Source organism: Lepidochelys kempii, chromosome 1, assembly GCF_965140285.1.
Source record: "Lepidochelys kempii isolate rLepKem1 chromosome 1, rLepKem1.hap1, whole genome shotgun sequence".
Lineage (NCBI taxonomy): Eukaryota > Metazoa > Chordata > Testudines > Cheloniidae > Lepidochelys > Lepidochelys kempii.
In genome coordinates this window covers 15967548-15989402 of record NC_136380.1, presented here as the reverse complement: position 1 = coordinate 15989402, position 21855 = coordinate 15967548, and positions in this window count along the sequence as shown.

Below are 21855 nucleotides of genomic sequence, written 5' to 3'. Positions count from 1 at the left end.
TTGGGGTTGGTCCTGCTTTGAGCAGGGGGTTGGACTAAATGACGTCCTGTGGTCTCTTCCAACCCTAATCTTCTATAATTCTGTGCTTCTCACCAAGGGAATGGAAATCAGTTTGGATACAAAAAGAGTAAAAAGCTGAATATCCTCGAGGTTCAGAAATACTGTCAGCTAAAAAAGAAAAATGGGTGGCCTCAGGCCAGTTGACAGTGGACAAGCGTCCAGATCATAACAATTCTATTATTGCTATGAATGATTGTGTTACAGTAGCTCCTCCCCCCCAGTAAGGATCAGGGCTCCACCGTGCTCGCGCTGTGCAAACGTGCACTTGAGAAGACTGTCATTGCCCTAAAGCGCTTAGACTCTTGGTTGACGATAACTTGTAACAGGTGGGTGATATAAGTAGGTGGGAGGACATGGTAACAGTAACAGTAACATGCTGGCTGTTAGGAGAGGAAGGATGTGTGATGGTGCCCCCCATAAGGCTTTATGGAAATATGCTTATGAATGTATATACAACATAACTGGAATATGTTTTATGCTACATATGCCATGTAACATATCTCTGTGAAGGTTATGATCTACTGAATCTATTCATCCTATTCATATGCACGTATCATTTTTGTATTCAAAGCATTTGGTCAGCTTCTTGAGAAAGGAATGTGCAAATTAAGTGCCCAGTCAAGAACCACTTAAGTCGACAATGAACTTGAAGACACCAATCCACATCTGAGCTTTCCCAGGAATGTGGCTTGGCTGGTAAGAAACTCAGTCATGCATGGACATGTGACTGACCCATGTGACTCCAAAACTCCATTTTGTAGCAGGAGGGAGGGGTGTCCACTCACAAGAGAAAGTCTATTTAAACCCCTGGGACACCCCTCCATTTTGTCTTCAGCTGGCTCAAGAGAGAGCCTCTCCACCCCCTGAAAGAAACTGGAACAAAGGACAGTAACTACAGGAGTGTGAGTGATTGCTGGACCCAGACTTGAAGGAAACTAGTCTGTAAAAGGAAGCTTACTGGGTGAGGTTTTTATCTGTATTCAGTTTTCTTAGACATAGACTTGCGTGCTCTATTTTATTTTTCTTGGTAATTCACTTTGTTCTGTCGGTCACTACTTGGAACCACTTAAATCCCACTTTCTGTATTTAATAAAATCACTTTTTACTTATTAATTAACCCAGAGTATGTATTAATACCTGGGGGGGGGGGGGCAAACAGCTGTGCATACCTCTCTATCAGTGCTATAGAGGGGGAACAATTTATGAGTTTACCCTGTATAAGCTTTATACAAGGTGAAACGGTTTATTTGGGGCTTGGAACCCATTGAGAGTTGGGCATCTGAGTGTTAAAGACAGGAACACTTCTTAAGTTGCTTTCAATGACGTCTGCAGCTTTGGGGCACGTGGTTCAGACCCTGGGTCTGTGCTGGAGCAGACGGGCGTGTCTGGCTCAGCCAGACAGGGTGCTGGAGTCCCAAGCTGGCAGGGAAATTAGGGGCAGAAGTAGTCTTGGCACATCGGTTGGCAGCCCCAAGGGGGTTTCTGTGATCCAACCCATCACAGGATGGTCCAATGGTTAGGGACCCAGCCTAGGAAATAGGAGACTGGGGCTCATGTTCCTGCTCTGATTCCCTGTATGACCTTGGGGCAGTCACTTACTGCTGTAAAGTAGAGATAATAGCACTTCTCTATTGTGATGCTCTGTACCTGGGGGGAACACCCTACACCCCCATGTTCATCTTTATAAAATGATTGCATGGTATCCAATGCAAAGTTTGTCATGTTGGGTGTCTTCGGAAGGCTCATGCTGCACTGAACATGGTTGTTATAGTGATGTTATAGTAATTGTTACAGTAATGTAATAGTGATGTTATAGGTTATAATTTCATGTATATAGTTATGAGGCTGAAAATGTGTCCTCATGGTTTAAAGCAAACCCAGGCAAAAACTCTCCAAGAGCAGAGAGGCAGTTCACACCTCATCAGGGCAGGTATGGGACAAAGCCAGCCCAGCCTCACAGGAACAAAGGATGCTGGTCTAGGCAGCAACAAAAGAATCTGTTAGACTCTCGAGGGAGTCACCCCCCTTCCTTTGGTCAGTTTGGAACTGCAATGAGGTAATGCTCACCTGACTCTGAAGGAATGGGGCAAAGCCAAGAGGGAAGAAACGACATGATAAAAGGGAGAGACATTTGTCATGCTCTTCCTCTCTCTTCCACCTACATCTACAGACACCACACCAAGCGACTGCAGACCTGATCAAAGGGGAGAGCCTGGCTGAAGTGCAACCAGCCAGCCTGTGGTGAGAAGCATCTAAGTTTGTAAGGCCATTGAAAGTGTTAAAATCAGCTTAGAATGCGTTTTACTTCTATTTCATTTGACTAAATCTGACTTGTTATGCTTTGACTTATAATAACTTAAAATTTATCTTTATTGTTAATAAATCTGTTTATTTATTCTACCTGAAGCAGTGCATTTGGTTTGAAATATGATAGAGACTCCCCTTGGGATAACAAGCCTGGTACATATCAATTTCTTTGTTAAATTGACAAACTCATATAAGCTTGTAGCATCCAGCGGACATATCTGGACACTGCAAGACAGAGGTTCCTAGGGTTGTGTCTGGGACCGGAGGTACTGGCTACTGTCATTTGGTTGCACAATCCAAGGAGCAGCTTACATGCCAGAAGCTATACATGAATGGCCCAGGAGTGGGGTTTCTCACAGCAGAGCAGGGTAAGGCTGGCTCCCAAAGTCAAGGATTGGAGTGACCTAGCAGAACACAAGTCCAGACAACACCAGAGGGGAACATCACACCTATCTCACAGGGGTGTAGTGAGGATAGATATATTAAAAGAAGATAGATAAATAAGGGTGACGTGCTCAGATATCATGGTAGTGGGGGGCATATAAGTACCTGAGATAGATATCATGCACAAGCAGTGACAAGCTTGCCACCTACCTGACGGTAATCAACTGTTAAGTGTTCTGTAAGTAGACATCATCCAAAAGTGAGCTGTAAGGAGGTGGCTCCTGGGACTTCGTTCCTGTGCATAAGACGTGCTGGTGGAAGAAAAGTGGACTCATGGGTAGTGAAGGCCAGCACTGCTGGTGACGATTGCCCAGCACCATCATTGGCACTAAACGCTATCTGCTTCCTGCATCACTTTGCCTCTGAACTTTTCAAGGAGCTAGAACATGCTAGTGGAATGACAGGCTCACTTTGATCAAGCCTGACAAGGTGGGTGAGGTGAGATCTTTTATTGGACCAACTTCTCTTGGTGAGAGAGACAAGCTTTTGAGTTTGCACAGAGCTCTTCTGCAGGTCTTCTCCCAAGACTTCGAGAAGTGCGCTTTGTGGCTCAAAAACTTGTCTCTCACCAACAGGAGTTGTTCTAATGAAATATATTACCTCACCCACGTTACCTCTCTAATATCCTGGGGCTGACACGGCTACAGCAACACTGCATGCAAAATTTTGTCAAGCCTATTCACTGGGGGTAGAATGTACCTGGCTCTGAGATCACAGAGACAGCCCACTTGTGCTTCACCCCACTCACTCTTTGAGCTTTGACCTCACAGGCATTCAGATGAAGTAGAAACAATGCAGGGGACAGAACAAGAGAGTTCATACCGGGGATCTGCAACCCATGTGTGTCACAGAGCACCGCTCAGCCAGAGCTCCTCCCACTTCTCCATGAAGTGGGATTTGGGGAACAAGGAGTAGCATGGATCCACCAGTCCGAATCGCTGTTTCCCTCAGAGCAGGGATGCTGCATCATGCGGTGCTACTGTATTCTCAGGCAGCTATGTAGCCGCTTCACTGCTGTCCATAGAGTGGGAACGGAGAGTTCCTGGCCTTTCTCAAGCCTCTGCAGAGGATTCCTTCTCCCACAGACTCTCTGTGCCAAGCCCAGCTTGATTGCACTCCAGAGGGGAAATCCAGGCCACACTGAAGTCAACAGGAGTTTTGCCATGGGGTCAGGATTTCACCCCAGGTAAGATCTGAGAAGAATCAAGGGCTTTATGTGCCCCAGAGCTGCTGTATATGTTCTTCAGCCTTGTAAAGAGGGCCCACGGTAAAGGCATAATGTATATCTGAGCACCACCCATAAGGTTCTCCTGCTTATTGTGCTGTTCTAAAAACCTTTGGATGTAAATGCACTGTACACAGCATAGTTACCAGAAATGTCAAATCACCTAGATTTTCTTTAAGGGTCTATTTAGTTCCAGCGCTCTTAGGATCCTGGTCTGCATAGGTTAGTCCCTTCTGAGAGATTTTATATATCAATTAAAGTGGTTCAGAAAGCTGCAAATTCAGGATTGTACAATAGTGACAAAGACTGACGTTCATGCCGCATCTTTCATCTAAAGATCTCAAAGTGCTAGATGTCTGTTACACACAGTCCCTGAGTGACTTCCCCCACCACTGACATACACCCACCTGTGCACCATGGAAAAGACCAATGGCCTGCAAGCATTCAGTGCGACACACTTCACAAGAGCTCAAGATAGAAAGTGAAGATTTTCCAGTGCAACTGATTCTCTCACTGGAATTTCAGATGGGCAGACTGGGAATTATAATCTCCCTTTCAGCTGGAATGGCCAGCTCTGAGCAGTGATGGGCTTCCTATCGAAATGAACTCAAGCTGTAAAGGTCGGGTCTGGATCCCAACTTTCCCAAAGTTCAGGCAGGATGTTCAGATCTGGGATTTTGGTTCAGTCTGTTATAGAGATATGAGCTAACCCCGGCACTAGGATGCAAATCCAATCCAGGGGTTTGGTTGGAATTTCTGTATAACTTCAGAGGTGAAATTCATGCCAGTGCAGAGGCCCAGCTCAAGAACTTGACATCTCAAGTCCCATTCAGGCACTCTGCACAGGGGTTACTTTCATCCGTGTGGAACAGGTAGGGAGAATACCAAATGATTCTGACTCAGTCAGCTCTTCAGAGATTAAAACCAGAACCTTCAGACTCTCAATGTTTTGATTCATTTTCTTTTAGTCACCATTTTCTTTCCCTTTGCACCATAATCCTTCTCCCGCTCCAGGTCTTCCCTTCCTCTCTTTCTTCCTGATGTCCCTATTTTCTTCCTCTGCCTCGTGTTCAGGCCATTTCTCTCAGCTGCATGTCAAGAAGAGAACGCCAGTCCATTATCTACCCCACCCCAACCACCCGCAGTCAGCTCTTAATGTAAAACCCAGCAATCATAACTCCATTTGGCCTACTTTCCTTTGTTGTTGCGGAGGTTTCTAAGTAAGGCTGTAGAAGATTTGTGAGCATCTGTGACAAGTAGCTTTAGTTGCCTGTCTTAATGTTCAGTAAATGAACATTGAACCTTAATCTTAAATTATAGGGCTTATACATTTGTAATTACTCAGACTTCAGTAAACCTCTCCCATGAATTTGCCTTTGGTTCCCTTTTCAGTCTTTTGTCCTTAGCTGACATGGCATCTTTACAGACCATAAGGAAGAAGAGGAAGGATGAGAGAGGGATACGCCATACACACTGCTGTGTTTGGGCTCCATGCAAAGCACTTAGCAAAGTCCGGGAACATGGCTATGTATGGTCTTCTTGAGTTACTGTTTCCTACGTCATGCACCTGGGCATGCCATTCCACGCAACCGCATCTAGTGATTAGAGCACAGGACAGGGAGTCAGAAGTTCTGGCTTCTGTTCCAAGCTCCAACACTGATTCTCTTTTTGACCTTCAACAAGTCACTTACTTTAGCTTTGCCTCAGTAACCCTGTGATGTTACACTCCATATTCTTCATGGAAATATTGTTATGATATGAATATGGCATAACTAAGATATATTTTATGCCAAGATGGGTCATGTGAGGTATAATTGGAAAGATTATGATTTACTGAATGTGGTTATCCAATTTGTATGCATGTATCATTTCTGTATCTAAAGTTAGGAATATTGACTATTGTAACAATTACAACTGTGTGTCTACTTGGGAAACACCCACCAGACAGCAGGCCATCAGCCTTGATGGACCATTAGGAAGAAACAATATGACGTGGAAGATACTAATCTCTCTCCTTCCTGAGAAGTGTCCTGGGACATTGCTTTGACACTACAAGGTCATGTGGCCATGTCACCTGGTACTAAACACCATCTTGGATTTCTAGTGATTTTCCACAAAAAGGAGGGATAGGTCAAGACTGGGAAACAAAAGGTTCCCACCTTATGTAAATTCTATTTAAGACTGGGGAGTAAGTTGATCTGGGTTCACTCTTCACTGAATCCCCACCCAGGATGACAGCTGGAAAGATCTGAGAAACAAAGACACGGGGGGTGGGGGGGGAGTTGAGCCCAGGCTGGAAAAGGGATCTGGTCTGTGAATGTGGTGTCTGAAGATTTAAGCTGCATGCAGGTAGCTAACCTTCAAGAATTTCTGCATCCTGCCCAAAAGCAACATTTAAGGTGAGAAATTACTTCTTGAAACCAGTCTCTTTAAGATCTTAAGCTTAGTATGGGTGTTTTGTTTCATTAGCTTAGTAATCTGCTTTGTTCTGTTTGTTATCCCTTAGAATCACTCAAAATCTTCCTTTTCTAGTTAATAAATTTGATTTTATTGTAAAACCCAGTTTGTGCAATTTATAAGGGGGGTGGGTGGGCGCAAGAAGTTCTGTATATCTTCCTCCACATTAAGGGAGGGGGTGAATTTATGAGCTTACGTTGTATCGATTTCTCTACAGCACAAGACAATATTAGTTTGGGTGTACTTTGCAGAGGGGAGCTGCACTTGAGTGCTGGGCAATTTCCTGGCTGAGTCTCCCCATAGAGAGCTGCTTGCAGACTCTGTGTGATTCCACAGATGGTGCATCCCTACCTGTGTGTGTGTGTGGTGCCAAGGGCCAGAGAGGCTGTTTCAGCAAAACAGGGAGAGGGAGCCCAGGCCAGTGGAGCAGGCAGGCTCAGTGAAATCCCAGTACATCAGGTGGCACCCTGGAAAGGGGGGTTCAACCCGTCAGAAACCCCATCTTTAAAATGGAAATAATATTATAAATCTGTGGCTATCACTGAACTTCCAGGCTGACATTACGCTGTGCATATGGCCACTCAGAATTAATGGTGGCAGTAATGAATGAACTCAGATCCTCCTGCCCCAAAAGCAAGGGACTCTAGTAGCTGAGTGAAAGGAGAATCTCTATTAGTTATTAGTACTTTGGGGCTTATGACCTACAGATGAGCAATTTTTATATGAATGGTGGTATATGCACTTTAGGCTGTTCAGTTGTTAGGATTAATTCATATTTGTAAAGTACTTTGAAATCCTTGGACATAAAGTGCTATATGTTGTGATTCTGAATGACAACTTCAGTAACCTACATGTTGCTGTGATTATGTACAAATATCCCTGCTTGCAGATGACTTTGAGAACTCCCCATGGTTTCTGATGTCGTCCAAGAGGAAATGTCACAAAAGAGGACACTATTTCTTTATGACTAGGCCCCTTACATATCCCGTCTTTTATATCTTACAGACAGCACTGGCAAGACACAGTGACCAGAGAACTCAAATCTGCCTTGAGGGATGCAAGGAGAGACCTTCAAAGAGAAAGCAGGGCAAAAGGAAAAGGGAACAAGTGCTACAGAAGATGAAATGTAACTAGGATGCAGAAAAGAACCATCAAGTCAGGGGACCATTACATTACTCAGTAAAACACAACAGCGGATTTCCCTTTCGGTCATTTAATATATTTTCCTGCTTACTACACTGTAGCAGAGATAGTCAATTTCATTCCTCTGCATTAATTAACACACTGAGTAAATTAATCCTGCCAGTCACTTACAGTTGAAGATCAGACACATATTCAGTGCTATGTTAATTATGGGTCCAATTGTGCTATTTAGTTTGTGACAGTCTGTACCCCCGTATTCACCCCTTGCACACACTATCATAATAATCTTACTACAAGTGTGCCTTGTGAGGGATCATTGGAAAGCTCATAACCTGCTGGTTAATATTGTCCTGATAAAATGTATGTGTCAACATTGTCTATTGTCTGTAAAGTTGAAAGATTTCATTGTATGGTGTTACTAAGGCTTGGTCTACACTACAGACTTAGGTCAATGTAAGGCAGCTTATATCGACCTATGTTAGCGTCTACATTACAGCCTTGTTCCTGTCAGTGTAAATGTCCTACTACACCAACATAATAACTCCACCTCCATGAGAGAGGTAGGGCTTATGTCGGTGTAGTTCGGACCACACAGTGTCTCTATAGACACTGCATTAGTTTTCTCGGCTGTTGGCTAAAATTCTTGTCAATTCACGCTCCCTGCTAGAAAGGCTGGTAGGCTCCCTGCTGTGAACCCTGTGTCTGGCTTGGGCTGTAACCCTGGGACAGGTGTCCCCCCCACCCCAGGGCTCCCAGCCCAGCCACTGCCTGGGCTCTCTGCTCTAAGCCTGGCTGCGAGGCACTGAGAGCCTGGGCCCCCGGCTCCCCATGGAGCTCCCAGAGCAGAGACAATAGCAGTGTGAAATTGACAAGTGTCAGTTTCACGGCTGGTAGGCTCTGTGCTGTGAAACTGAGCCCACCTGGGGCTCACAGCCGGGGCTCTCCCCGGGGGCAGATGTGGGGGCTCCAGCTGTGAGCCCCACATGGTTGTCAGTGCCCCACAATGCCCCACTTCAGTCGGTGCAAGTGGTCCTGGTGAGGACATGCTCCACTGGCAGAAGAAGGGTAGTGTGGACACCAACAGCCGATTGAATGACAACGGTGGCTGTAGGTCGACCTAAATTAAGTCAACCTAGTTTTATATTGTAGACAAGCCCTAAGACATACTCCAAGTCTAGGGAGCAGCCAAACCAGTTCCTCAGAGACAATAGACAAGCTAACACCCCAGCCAGGTGTGAACAGGCCAAATGGGCTATCACCTGTTAAGTGGCTATTCATTGGCAGGAAAAAAGACATGGATGAAGAAACTACATCTTAAAAGGAAACAGCTTGAGGTTCCTGTCCACACAGACTTTCAGCATCCTGAACCTCAGCTGGAGATGTATCTCGAAGAAGAGAAAGAACCATAAGAAGCGAGAGCAGATGCTCCAAATCATCTCTCCCTTTCTCTCTGCCCACGGCATCCTCCACATCTAAAGAACAAAGGAAGCAGCATTGGACTGGGGGATGGATCCTGACTGAAAGAAATTCAGCCAGTAAGACTGATGAAACATGGTGAGTGAGATATCATTACTTGTATTCACTTAAAATCTCTCCCTTTCTAGTTATTAAACTTGTTTTTATAGTTTTATCTAAACCAGTGTGGTTGAATCAAAGTGTTTGGGAAACTCTATTTGAAATAACAGGATTTGTGCATATCATTCTCTGTTAATAAAATGATGGACTTTATATGAGATTGAATTGTCCAGGAGAGAGCCGGGAAGTACAAGATGTTCATTTCTGGGGGAAAGTCTGGGATGGGGGTTTGCTGGTGTCGCTCTGCAATGGAATCCAAGGGTGGCTGGCTGCATCACTCAGACACTATTACTGGGAGTAATTTACATGCTGGAGGAGTGGTTGTTCTCACAGTGAAGCAAATGTAAAAGGCACCCCAGATAGGATGGTGTAATGCAAATATTATAATGCAAGTTTTTAATATTAGTTGGATGTACAGTCAAATCAAGATCAGCAGAAAGTGTAATTATGCACAAGGAACACATAGTATTAATGTAGTGTACATTTGACATAGGATCTGCAATATTTTTAACCCTGCAAAAAAAAAAAAAGCGAATAAACATTCTTGGCTAACTGTTACTTCTTGCCTGAGTTCTTGTTATCATTTAAATCTTTTGTTTATCTCCTGTGGAGGATTAGCCACTGGGCCAATGGGGCCGGTGCCCAGGGGGCCTGGCCAATTGGTGGCCCCTGCACCTTGACCTGCTCCACCCACCCAGCACTCCTGCTGGGGAGCAGGGTCGGGAGAAGCCCTGTGCCCCAAACCTACTCCCTGGCAGGAGTGCCGGGGGTGGGGGAAAAGCGGGGGGACTGCAGGCAGAAGGGGTGGAGAGGGCTCCCCACTTACTCTGGCCCAGTGCCCCAGAAACACCTAATCTGCCTCTATTTATCTCAGTTTCTGATTCCGAAGAATGAGATTTCATGTGATGTGTGTTGAAAGAGAGCACGAAAGAGAGAGTCTTAACTTCTGCATCAGTGAGAATATCCATATAACTCCTAGCAGAAATCCCACTTATAATACATCAAGGTGATGTTTCTCTCTCAAAATGCAGAGGGGGCAGAATACCATTCAAATGGTGCTCTGTTTCATGGTACTTTGCAGCCCTATAGTCTAAAAGGCATATTTAGGATCCTATACAATTGACACAGCTTCATCCCTACAGAATTCATAGCCCCAAACGATGGGCTAAATCACTGTACGTCAGCACTCACTATGGAATTTTTAGTGCAAGAGAGTAGGCTGTGTGGACAATTATTAGGTGACAAACTATCACGCTGTAGATTTACACACCAGCAAATCAAATGCTACGCCTCTGAGCAGACAAGCCCTAAGGCACCTGGCTAATTATGGCTTTGGAAATGAAGAGAAGGAGATGAGTGCAAGCAGCATCATTCCCCAACCCTGGTAATCCAGAGAATCTCCACTGTGAGTCTGGGGCTGCAGCTGTGTGAATAAGGGGAATACAGCTGAGTTTAGATCTCATTCTCAGGCTATATCCCCCTCTGAGTTCATGAAAATTTACTAGGTAAAATTATACTTTTGCTGTCCTGAGTATCTTATGCAGAGCCACTAGTGCACCCAAATTCCCCTGCTCCCAGAAGCTGTAGCTCTTTAACGTGGCCACCAGTCGTACGGCAAGTCGTCCTTCAATGGCAAGGCCAGCAGATCATCTCCATTGCCCTCTGGGACAGACTCTAGCCTCCCTTCCCAACATCACATCAACACACAGATGGGGGCGTTTGCTCAGCCACTCCAGATAATAGTGCCCTGTGTCACAATTAAAAAGCACAGTCAGAAAACTGAGAACATATATTTTCTGATTTTCTAAAAGTAGCCCGTGTTTCTCTGTAGCACTTTTCACCATCAAGCCCACCCAAAACCACATGGGAAATGTTTTCCTATATGCTCCTCCTTCATAAACACACATGGCCAGGGATCACGCACCCAAACACCCGTCCAGTGCTTTGGGCTGCTGTTTCTCTGCTGCACTATCCTCTCCTTAGCACTGCTCTGAGATGCTAAGACAAGGCCAGCGCAGATACAGAAGGGCCGGGCCTGAGGTCTGCTATGTCCATGTAGATTCAGTGTCCACATGAAAAGCATAGTCCGAATACACAGAATCACAAGCTCTGAACAAGAGATGTTTATTAGAGCAGGCTGGGAAAATTCTGGTGAAACACGGTTGGGTGGTTTTGGTCAGATTTCACTGATTTGTCAAAAATCAAAACGTTTGCAGAGCTGGTTCAATTTTGACAAAGAGCCCAGTCAAGATACGATGGCGTATACTGGCTCACCTGCCCGGCTCCTCAGCAGCCTGCCTGCTGAACTGGTGTCAGGGCACCTCCTCCTCCTGGCTGTAATGGCCAAGATTCAGTCTGCAAACCTTCTCCCCTCCATTGCCTCCCATTCCTTGGCTCTGGCTGGAGGTAAGTGAGGCATCCGGAACTGGTGTGTGTGCCTGTGGAGAGTTAGGAGAGCAAAGGATGGCGACTTCCTGGAAAAGTGGGGCCCAGGTGGAATGGAAATAGTGGTACATCCAAAGCAGAACCACAATAAAAGGGGACACATCCCAGTTCCCCAGGAGGCCGAAGTTATCACCACTGCAGAGCTCCCAATCAGCCCAAGGCAGCGACAACCCCACCCAGCCTGGTACACAGACATTAGCAGTAAACATCTCACCAGCATTTTACCCTTTTCCACAAAGGATGGGACCCCACAGCTGCAGGTTTGGCAGCGTTGTCTGAACCTGTCTGGTTAGCGGAAGAGTGGGAGATGGAGGCAACGAGAGGCTGAATAAGGAGCCTCCTCTGCCCAAATAAGGGCTACCCAGAATCACAGCCCCATATGCAGGGAAACACAGAGCCGCTACCAAGTTGCTCTCCCACCCTGTCCCCTCCCCAAGGAGACCATCTCCAAAAAGGAGCTGGGGAACGTGTGCCACAGCTCTGCTCCTCCCACATTTTGGGCAGCGGACCTTGCTGTCTGCACAGGCGGTGGTAGGTTGCAGGCCTTTAAGGAGCTGCAGCAAATTACTCCCGCTCTCAGTGCAACTGGGGAACTCCAGGAGGCCTTCTGCTGATCGGAGGCAGAATGCGTCCCAGTGTTCCCTCGACGTAAGGCGGCTCTGCAGCTCTGACAAAGGGCTATGCCCGACAGCCTTCTGCTGATCGGAGGCAGAATGCGTCCCAGTGTTCCCTCGACGTAAGGCGGCTCTGCAGCTCTGACAAAGGGCTATGCCCGACAGGCACAGGACACCCCTGCCCAGTCTGCGAGAACCCCAGAGAATCTAGAAACAATGACAAGTGAGTCCTATGATGAGTGCTGTTGACTGGACTAGACATAGTTGTTTCTGTTTTACCTTGTCTTCTCCTCACCCTCCATTCACAGTCCCTGTGAGCTCTTTGGGGCCAGCAGGGGCCAGCTTTTTCATGACGTGTGTCTGCAGTGCCTAGCACAACGGGGACCTCAGTGGGGCCTTGAGGCACAATTCAGTGGAGACAGTCAATCATCTTCATCCATGGAAATGGCACTTGGATCTAGGGTGACCCAATATCAGGACACATTGGGCGGGAGGGCAGCCACCGGCACACAGCCCCAGCTGGAGGTACGGGGAGGGAGGCGAACAGCCCTAGGAAGCTGTGTCGGGGGCATACGGCCCCTGCTTCAGCCCCTGCCGCAAGCCATGGGGCAGGGACCCAAGGCCTCAGCTCCAGGCCTGGCCGTGCTGCTGGCTCAGCCCAGCTGACAGTCACCTCACCTCCCAATAGGGCGGGTGGGTTCGGCCGGGGAGGGGGCAGGGCATGAGGGAGTGAGTGTCTGGGAAGTCTGTGGAGATTTGTGTGTTTTGGGGTGTTCAGCAGTGGGGGGGCCTGTTGGGGAGGCACTGGGCAGTGGGAGAGTTCTGTGTGTGTTGGGGCGCTGGGCAGTAGGGGTCTGGCTCCTAGGGTCTGGGCAGCCCGGAGGCTCTGCATGCTGCCCGCGCTTGCAGGCCCTGGCCCCCTGCTCCCATTGGCCACAATGGAGCCAGCGCTGGTGGTGGCCGCCCCTGTGCCTAGGGGCCGCAGGGTCCTGCCAGAGAGAGACCAACACCTACAAGATCTTCACCAAGCATTCTCAAAACTACGATACCCGCACAAGGAAATAAGGAAACAGATCGACAGAGCCAGACGTGTACCCAGAAGCCTCCTGCTGCAAGACAAGCCCAAGAAAGAAACCAACAAAACTCCATTGGCCATCACATACAGTCCTCAGCTAAAACCTCTCCATCGCATCATCAGTGATCCACAACCCCTCCTGGACAATGATCCCTCACTTTCACAGGCCTTGGGAGGCAGGCCAGTCCTCGCCCACAGACAACCTGCCAACCTGAAGCATATTCTCACCAGCAACTACACACCGCACCATAGTAACTCTAACTCAGGAACAAATCCATGCGACAAACCTCGATGCCAACTCTGCCCACATATCTACACCAGCGACACCATCACAGGGCCTAACCAGATCAGCCACACCATCCCCGGTTCGTTCACGTGTACGTCCACCAATGTAATATACGCCATCATGTGCCAGCAGAGCCCCTCTGCTATGTACATCGGCCAAACTGGACAGTCCCTATGTAAAAGGATAAATGGACACAAATCAGATATTCGGAATGGCAATATTCAAAAACCTGTAGGAGAACACTTCAACCTTGCTGGACACACACTAGCAGATGTAAAGGTCGCCATCCTGCAGCAAACAAACGCCAGGCCCAGACTTCAAAGAGAAACTGCTGAGCTTCAGTTCATTAGCAAATTTAACACCATCAGCTCAGGATTAAACAAAGACGGTGACTGGCTCGCCAACGACAAAAGCAGTTTCTCCTCCCTTGGTGTTCACACCTCAGCTGCCAGAAGAGGGCCTCATCCTCCCTGATTGAACTAACCTCGTTATCCCGAGCCTGATTCTTGCTTGCATATTTATACCTGCCTCTGGGAATTTCCACTCCATGCATCCGACGAAGTGGGTATTCACCCACAAAAGCTTCTGCTCCAATACGTCTGTTAATCTGTAAGGTTCCACAGGACTCTTGGCCGCTTTTACAGATCCAGACTAACATGGCGACCCCTCTGATATTTGGGAAGATAAGTGACCTGCCTGAGGTTATTCAGCGAGTCAGTGGCAGAACCAAGGCGCAAACATTGACTCCCGGACCTCTTCTTTAACTGCAAGCCCATCCTTCCTCTCCTCAAAGCCCTGAGGATTTTGAGCGAAATTCACCCCAGCGCAGAGAGCCAGCAAGGCCCTATGCTACCCATACAGGAGGCCTGTGGAGGGTTGAGGCTGGGGGCAGTAAGTTGCTGTAGGGCTACACCAGCAGCAAACATTGGTAGCTGGCCATGCTGTCTCAGCAAGTCAGGCTGGTACATTTGGAGGGGGTTGCCCATCTGCTCCTGAGGGAGTAAGCCAGGGCACAGCCTAAGCCTAGCCCTGCACTGGTGTACGCTCCAAGTCACAATCTAGCCCTTTGTGACTCGTCTAAGGGAAGAGCCAATGCTGGCTCCTATTGCTTATGTTCAGACCAGTAGCCACAACCGTTCTCAGCCTCAGGTAAGTGTCTTAAAGGTGCTGAAATGAGATTGTAGGGAGATTGTCCAAAGGTGAAATTGTCACAAGAGACTCCTGCATTGGCCGGGGCCCAAACCCTGTCACAACACACTCGTCAGCAGCCATGTGTGTGACCACAGTTCTAAGGAAAGGAGGGAGGATGGTCAAGTGGTTAGGGCTTTGTCTTGTGCTTGGGAGACAGGTTGAATTCTTTGCAGTCCTCCTCCATGACTCTGGACCAGTCACTTAGCTGCTCTGTACCTCAGTTCCATGTCTGGGGGGAGGGATAGCTCAGTGGTTTGAGCATTGGCCTGCTAAACCCAGGGTTGTGAGTTCAATCCTTGAGGGGGCCATTTGGGATCTGGGGCAAAAATTGGGGGTTGCTCCTGCTTTGAGCAGGGGGGTGGGGCTAGATGACCTCCTGAGGTCCCTGATATTCTATGATCTGTACAATGGACATAACAGCACATCCCTACCTCAGAGGGAGGCTGTGAGCATATGTCAAAGACTGTGAGGTGCTCAGATCCCATGGTTATGGGGGCCATATAAGTGCCATGAAGAGTGAGCGGGCACTATACTAATATATTTGCAGATTAAAATTGAAAAACATCATGTTGGATTCACGTTGCTATATTTTTACACTGTCACTTTGACTTTCCTTATGTTGTCACAGGATATGGGCTTAGAAGAAATTACCTGACTGATCAAGCAATTGATTTTGTGTAGCTTGTTCACAAAGTCAGTCTTACAAAGTTTTTCCAGTATATTTATAAAGAAAAATGGACCTGTCAGGTTCTGACTTGCCCTAATCGTTCTTGGGATGTATTTAAAATTGTGTTGCTATTATTTTAATAATTACATTGTAACTGAAATAATAATAGTAACGACAATGACAATAACGTGAAACAGGGTTAGCATAAAAAGATGATAAAATGCGATCAATAAACCAATCAACTATTATTCACGTTTGGATTTAATTTACGATACCAGCTGCATCCATCCACCACTAGAGGGCAGGCAAGATGTATACAAACTAATCTTATTCTATGCATTCATTGCAAAAAGAACTCCTTTGCCTTCCCAAGAGGTGTGACTCATGCAGTTGCCAAAATGCTATTGTTTATGTTTCATTTGAGTATTTGCAAAGACTTTCTCAGCCTGATTCCTGAGCCTTTCACTAACCTCCCATGTTGCATAACACACTGGGCATTTTATTTTATTTACGAATGCTTCAAATTTTTCACGGATGAAATAAACTCAGTGTAACTCTATACATCAGGCAGTGTCCAAAGACTCCATGTGAAATGTGAAAGACTTTTCTACACAGCATGGATTCAGAACGCATTTTAGTGGTGGGCAATCAGTGCATAAGATTTAGAGGGCCAGATTCTCACCTAGGGTAAATCAGTGTGGCTCCATTTAAGTCGATGGATCTGCACCAATTTACACTAGCTAAAGAAGATCTAGCCCCCTCTGGGATGTAACGGAAATTAACTCATCATACACTAAATGCTTTCTCAGTTACAAAAAATGTCAGCTCTAGGCCCCCCACTGAAAGATAGTGATGTAAAGTACTACGCACAAGCCTGGTTTTGCAGCCCTGATGCATGGGAATAGCATCGTTGCCTTCAGCAGGCCTTGTGTGAGAAAGGATTACTTGCCGGAGTATGCACTACATGTCTGGGTAGGATTTGCAAGATAGGCTGTAAATCACCTTGCACTGATGCCTTCTGGGCAAATCACAGACAAAACCTATACCACTGCCGAAGGAAACAACATATGGAACCATTCAAAATGCTGTTCATCTTTGATCTTTGTCATATCAGTCTGTCTGTCTCTCAATCTGACCTGTCATCTTTGACTCCTTCAGCCATGCCCCCTCCTGCTCCAATACATCCCCTAAGCCAGTGGCTAGGGAAAATATTAAATATGCTGGAAGTAGTCAGGTGTACCTTAGCGTCATAGCAGCCATCAACACTGACTGGTTGGAATTCTAGATCCAGGAGCCACTATCACTACAGAAAAGCCAGCATGTGAATTTGCTGCATAAGCAGACTCTTTAATTCATAAACAAAGGCAAATGGATTCATTGTTTTCCCTAACCATGCATTTCCCCAAATGCCTTTGCACTAGGAAACTGCGAAAAAAGTCTCCATGAAGCTCCATCAGAATTCCTAATGGCATCCCCACTGGCTGTGCTCATGCCCTTTCTGTGTTTACTTTCTAAAAATATTCCAGCCAATGAGTTTACTGGCAGGAATGTCCGTGGGAACAGAAAAAGGAAAGGGAATAGTTGGGAATGTTTTAAACCTGTAAACAGGAGTATTCACCCCAGAAAATGGAGTCTAAGAGTTACACTCATCCAGTCAGGGAACAGAAGATTATCATGTGACCCACATACCCAATCAAAACCGGTCTACAAGCTCTACTGGTTGTGAGCTCTACAGTTATTGGTGACTGGAGCTCAATGATTCATCTACACTGGCTCCCCATCCATGGGATTTGTGGGTGTGGTGTGTTTGTAGGAGTGAGCCCCAGAAGAGGGAGTGAGTTTGATCTGCTAACGAAGACCCCTGTGCTCATGCAGAGCTCCGATATGATCTGCAGAGCGTGCAGATGTGGGTTGGCTCTTCAAGACCATCCTTTTAGTGTGTGGCCATCCATGGCCTAGCACAACAGGGCCTCGGTCCTTGACTGATGTCACAGGCAAACTGGTCAAGAACTTTATGACTAAATGTTTTTTTGTTGAAACCAAAACTTTGAAATACGGAGCCAGACCCTGTCCCTTCTAGAATAGCCTGGTTGTTGGAGTACTCCCCAAGGATATGGGAGATCCAGAGTAGGGACTTGAACATCAGTGTCCCACATTCCCGGTGAGTGCCCTGATCACTGGACTATTGGCCAGGTTGGGGGCTGTCTGTCTGTCTTGTTTTTCATGAAAAAATGTGTAAGGTTTTGGTTTTGTTCAGCATCAGAAAGGAAACAAATGCTGGAACCACACAATTTTTCACAAAACTGAATTTTTGTTCCATCACAGCCTCAAGGGCAATATCTGTGTAACAGCGTTGCTGGGCTGGGCTGGCTGGGTCTGCATGTGTGACACCCGTCGCTGGCCAAGGGGCCATTTCCCTTCCTTTTAGATACAGATTTAGTCACAGCCATCTGTCCCTTCATAATCTCCGGCTTGATGACTTCAAGGAACTAAATCTGGGAATGAAAATGAGGGATTTGAAGATGCTCCATATGGCTCAATAAGTGACAGCCCAAGTCCTAAATACTGGATGAAATTCAAAGTCCTGAACTAGATCTTCAAAGCTTTCAGAGGACAGGTGTCCCCAATCCTAGCAAGTGCCCCTTCCTAGCCACCCCTGCTGTAAGGGGGATCCTGAGCAGAGTCCAGCCACTGTCCCTATCTTGGGGTCCCTCGGTACTCTCTCAGGGCATCCTCCTCCCAGCACTGTTCAGCCTCCTAGCCCCCCTGGGCACACCACTGACCCTTCAGAGTACCCAGTGCTAAACACACCCCTCTCACAGAACGCTATCCTTCTGATTTAGAAGGTTGCTACAGGTGCAACCCTTCTGATTTAGAGTTTAACTCCCTGAGAGGCTCACAGTAGTTGTGAAGCAGTCCACACACACATGGTTTGCACAGTCTAACCCACCTTTATGCTGTTGTATACTTAATCATGTGAAGCACAGGAGAGTTCAGATCATACTAAACAATACACATCTGAAAGCTCACTATCCCTCACTTTCTGTCTCACCCTTCCCTTGTGAGCCCCTGGAGAACCATCAGTGTCCAGGAAGGCAGGCAGTCAAGGTGCCCCTCTTCATGCAGGCTTTTCCATGGTAGGTCCCTCCTGGAGCCTCTTCCCAGCTTCTGTGACTCTGACCTGGTCTCTCCTCCCTCACGTTTCCTCTTCCTATCTGGCCCCAGTTCCTGTGTGTGCCTTTATTTTAAGCCTCTCCAGGTGATCTACTCTCTTTTGTTCTCCTCCTGGTAACTTCCGGGGCTCCTGCCTTTCCCCCTCATTTCAGAGGGCCAGCTAACTGGATTTCTAGTAAATGCATTTCACCCATTGTCACAGACATCGGCACCTGAATGGGGTCATTGAGGTGCAAGATTGGGGTCAAGAGCTTTAAGCACTTTTTATTGTATCTGTCGGATGCACATATGCTACAGGGCTTGTCAGCAAAGGTGGCTTCCCTTACATATAGGCACTCATGCCCCAGTGGATTTTCATCATGTAATTTCACAATAGCAATCAGAATTTGCAAATTGTACTGATATAGTCCCAATTCATCATGGCAGGGCCCCAGGATATCTCAGAGACCACTTCTCTCCCTACAATCAGGACTCACCTCCCAGAACAATAGAAGCCATTAGGAGCAACAAAACTAGGCCAACTCAAAAATTGTCCATAGTTTTTCAACCAAAAATTGGGTTTTCAATTAAACAATTTTTTTTTGCCAAAAGTGTCTGCTTTCTGTGGGAAATTGTGACTTTTTGTTGAATAACCTAATACCCCAAAAATGAGAAGTTTTTCATTTTTGTTCTAAAACCAAGAAGTTTCAGCCGGACTACATCTCCCATGATACACCGCGGTGTCCCCTCTTGCTGAGCCAGCACACTGCATCATGGGAGTCTATGGCCAAGGTACAGCATGTGAAACAGTCCAGCTAAGAAACCTGCCCCTAGAGGAGAATGGGGGCCCGACACACCTTAATTGCAACTCCCAAGTGGCACTGCTGTGGCATTTCCAAATCAAAATTTTTCAGGAAAAAATCCGACCAGCTATAAACGAAATTCAGATCAACATGAAGAGACCTGCAGGAGTAAGAGCCAGAGCATTCTCAGCAGCTAGCCAAGGAGAGGAGCTATCAATCAATGCTGTTTAAGCTTTTTGATGCCTTGATATAATTTTTGTAAGGTGCGTGGATACAATAGCGATGAGCAAGGGTTAGACCAACACCCCTCTCCAATGACATTTTGAATCCAATGGCTGTTCTAAATGGAGAAATATGAACCTAACTCCTAGAAAGCAGACTCTGGAGCAAAGTGCTCTCCAACTTGTTTTCAATCACCTGACTCATAGAATCATTTGTTATTTCAGTCAAAGGTAATGATGTCAGAAATATTTTCAACAAAAACCACATCAGTCTTGCCTAGTTTGGCGTTTTATGACAAATCCGAAAGTCAGAACAGGTTTGTCAGAAGGATCACTGTTTCATGAACCTTTTGAATGAGCTTGGGTTCCGTGTCAAGGAAACATCTAGCCTAATACACGCCCCTACCTCAAGACAGGATTGATTCAATTATTCCTAAATTATCTCTGTGAAGATCAAATACAGAGATGTGCAAAAAGGATAGGCAAAATTCTAGCCACAAGCTGCACATATGTATGCACCTAAGACTCGCAGCAGAAAGGGTGAGGGTAACATGGCAGGGCTCAGCCCTGATTCTCAACACCCCAAAGAATATAGAAATGCTTCCCTGACTTCTTGTGATTTTAACTTGGCAACTTTTTGTCCTGATCCTTTATTCCTAACACATGTCAGTGGGAGTTTGAGGTGTCCAAGGAATTCATGTTTTATGATAGCTATTTTAAAAAAAATACATTTTGGGACAAATTCTGCCATCAAAACCGTGGGTGCACCTTGCACTTGTCCCTATATACCATGGTGGTTGGTGCATTGGCTTCCCCTTCTCCACAGCATCAAAGTCCAGCTCCTTGATGTCCTTACCTTTAAGGCCCTCCACAGATTTGCCCTGATCTTGTCTTTCATTATGTTGCCCCATTTTCCTCTGTGCCAGCAATGATACCTGTCTCAGTGCCCTGTTTGTCAGCTTCTCCCATGATCCAGTTTGTTTTTTCTTCCATGCTATGCCACTCCTGGAACCCTTCCTGCTCTGTTCTACAAAGGCCCCACCCTCCCCACATACAAATTCCTCACTAAGACCCACTTTTGCAATGAGATCTGAACAATATTTGCAACCTAAAGAGGGCATAAAATGCTATCAAATCAGAATCATTGTGTTTCAGGGGTTGATGTAAAATGTGATGGACACAGTTATAGAAAGATGAGAGTGAAATTTACACGCATCTGCACTTTGCACTGGTGTAAGTGACTACACTAAGTTGAAGGCAAATCAGGACCCAAAGGCTCAATTCTGCCCTAAATTTCAAAGCTGCAATCCTCATTTAATTTCAGTAGGAAGTGACTCTATGTGACTGAGGGCAGAATGGAGCCCCTAAGTATTCTAGTTCTTAACAGCAAAAGGGACAAACTATAATAAGAGCACAGGAAACAAAACAGAAACATAAATTGGAGCTCTGTTTAGTCTGGGGAAATATCATTTATAATCACAGATGGGCATCCTATTGACGTCACATAATCTATTTTAAAATCAATGTGATCACGTGACTGGTTACTAATCTTTTATGTCTGATTAAAAGCTGGCAGTTCATCTGTGTGTGTCTGGTTTCTTTTTTTAACTGTAACTTCAGAAATGTGAACTAACTCCATCCCTGAGATAATGATGCTTATACTGGTAATTCTGAATGTCTTTAAATGGTCGCTTGTTTTGGTCTTCACTTAAAAGTTAGGCTGCCATAGCTACGGAAGTCAGGGGTGTGAAAAATCCACACCCCTGCCTGACGAAGCTATGGTGACTTAACTCCCAGTGTACAGCTGTGTTGACCGATGAGTTCTCCCATTGACATATTTACTGTCATTCAGGAAGGTAGTGTCCCTTCCGTTGCCATAGGCTGAAACTACAGCCCGGGGTTATGGCAGCATAGCTACGGTGACATAGCTATCCCGGTATAGTCTGCATTGTGTGGAAATACCCACAGCCCCACCATTATGGAATATCCTCCCTTCCACATGCTAGCAGAGATAGTTTTTACCATTGGGAACAGTTCCATTATTAGTAAGTCTGTTCCTGCTCCTACTGAAGTCAATGGCAAATCTCCCTTTTAATATCTGGTGTGGGATCAGGCCTTAAATTAGCATTTCAAAGAAGTTATTCTTTATTACATAAGAACATAAGAACGACCATACTTGGTCAAACCAA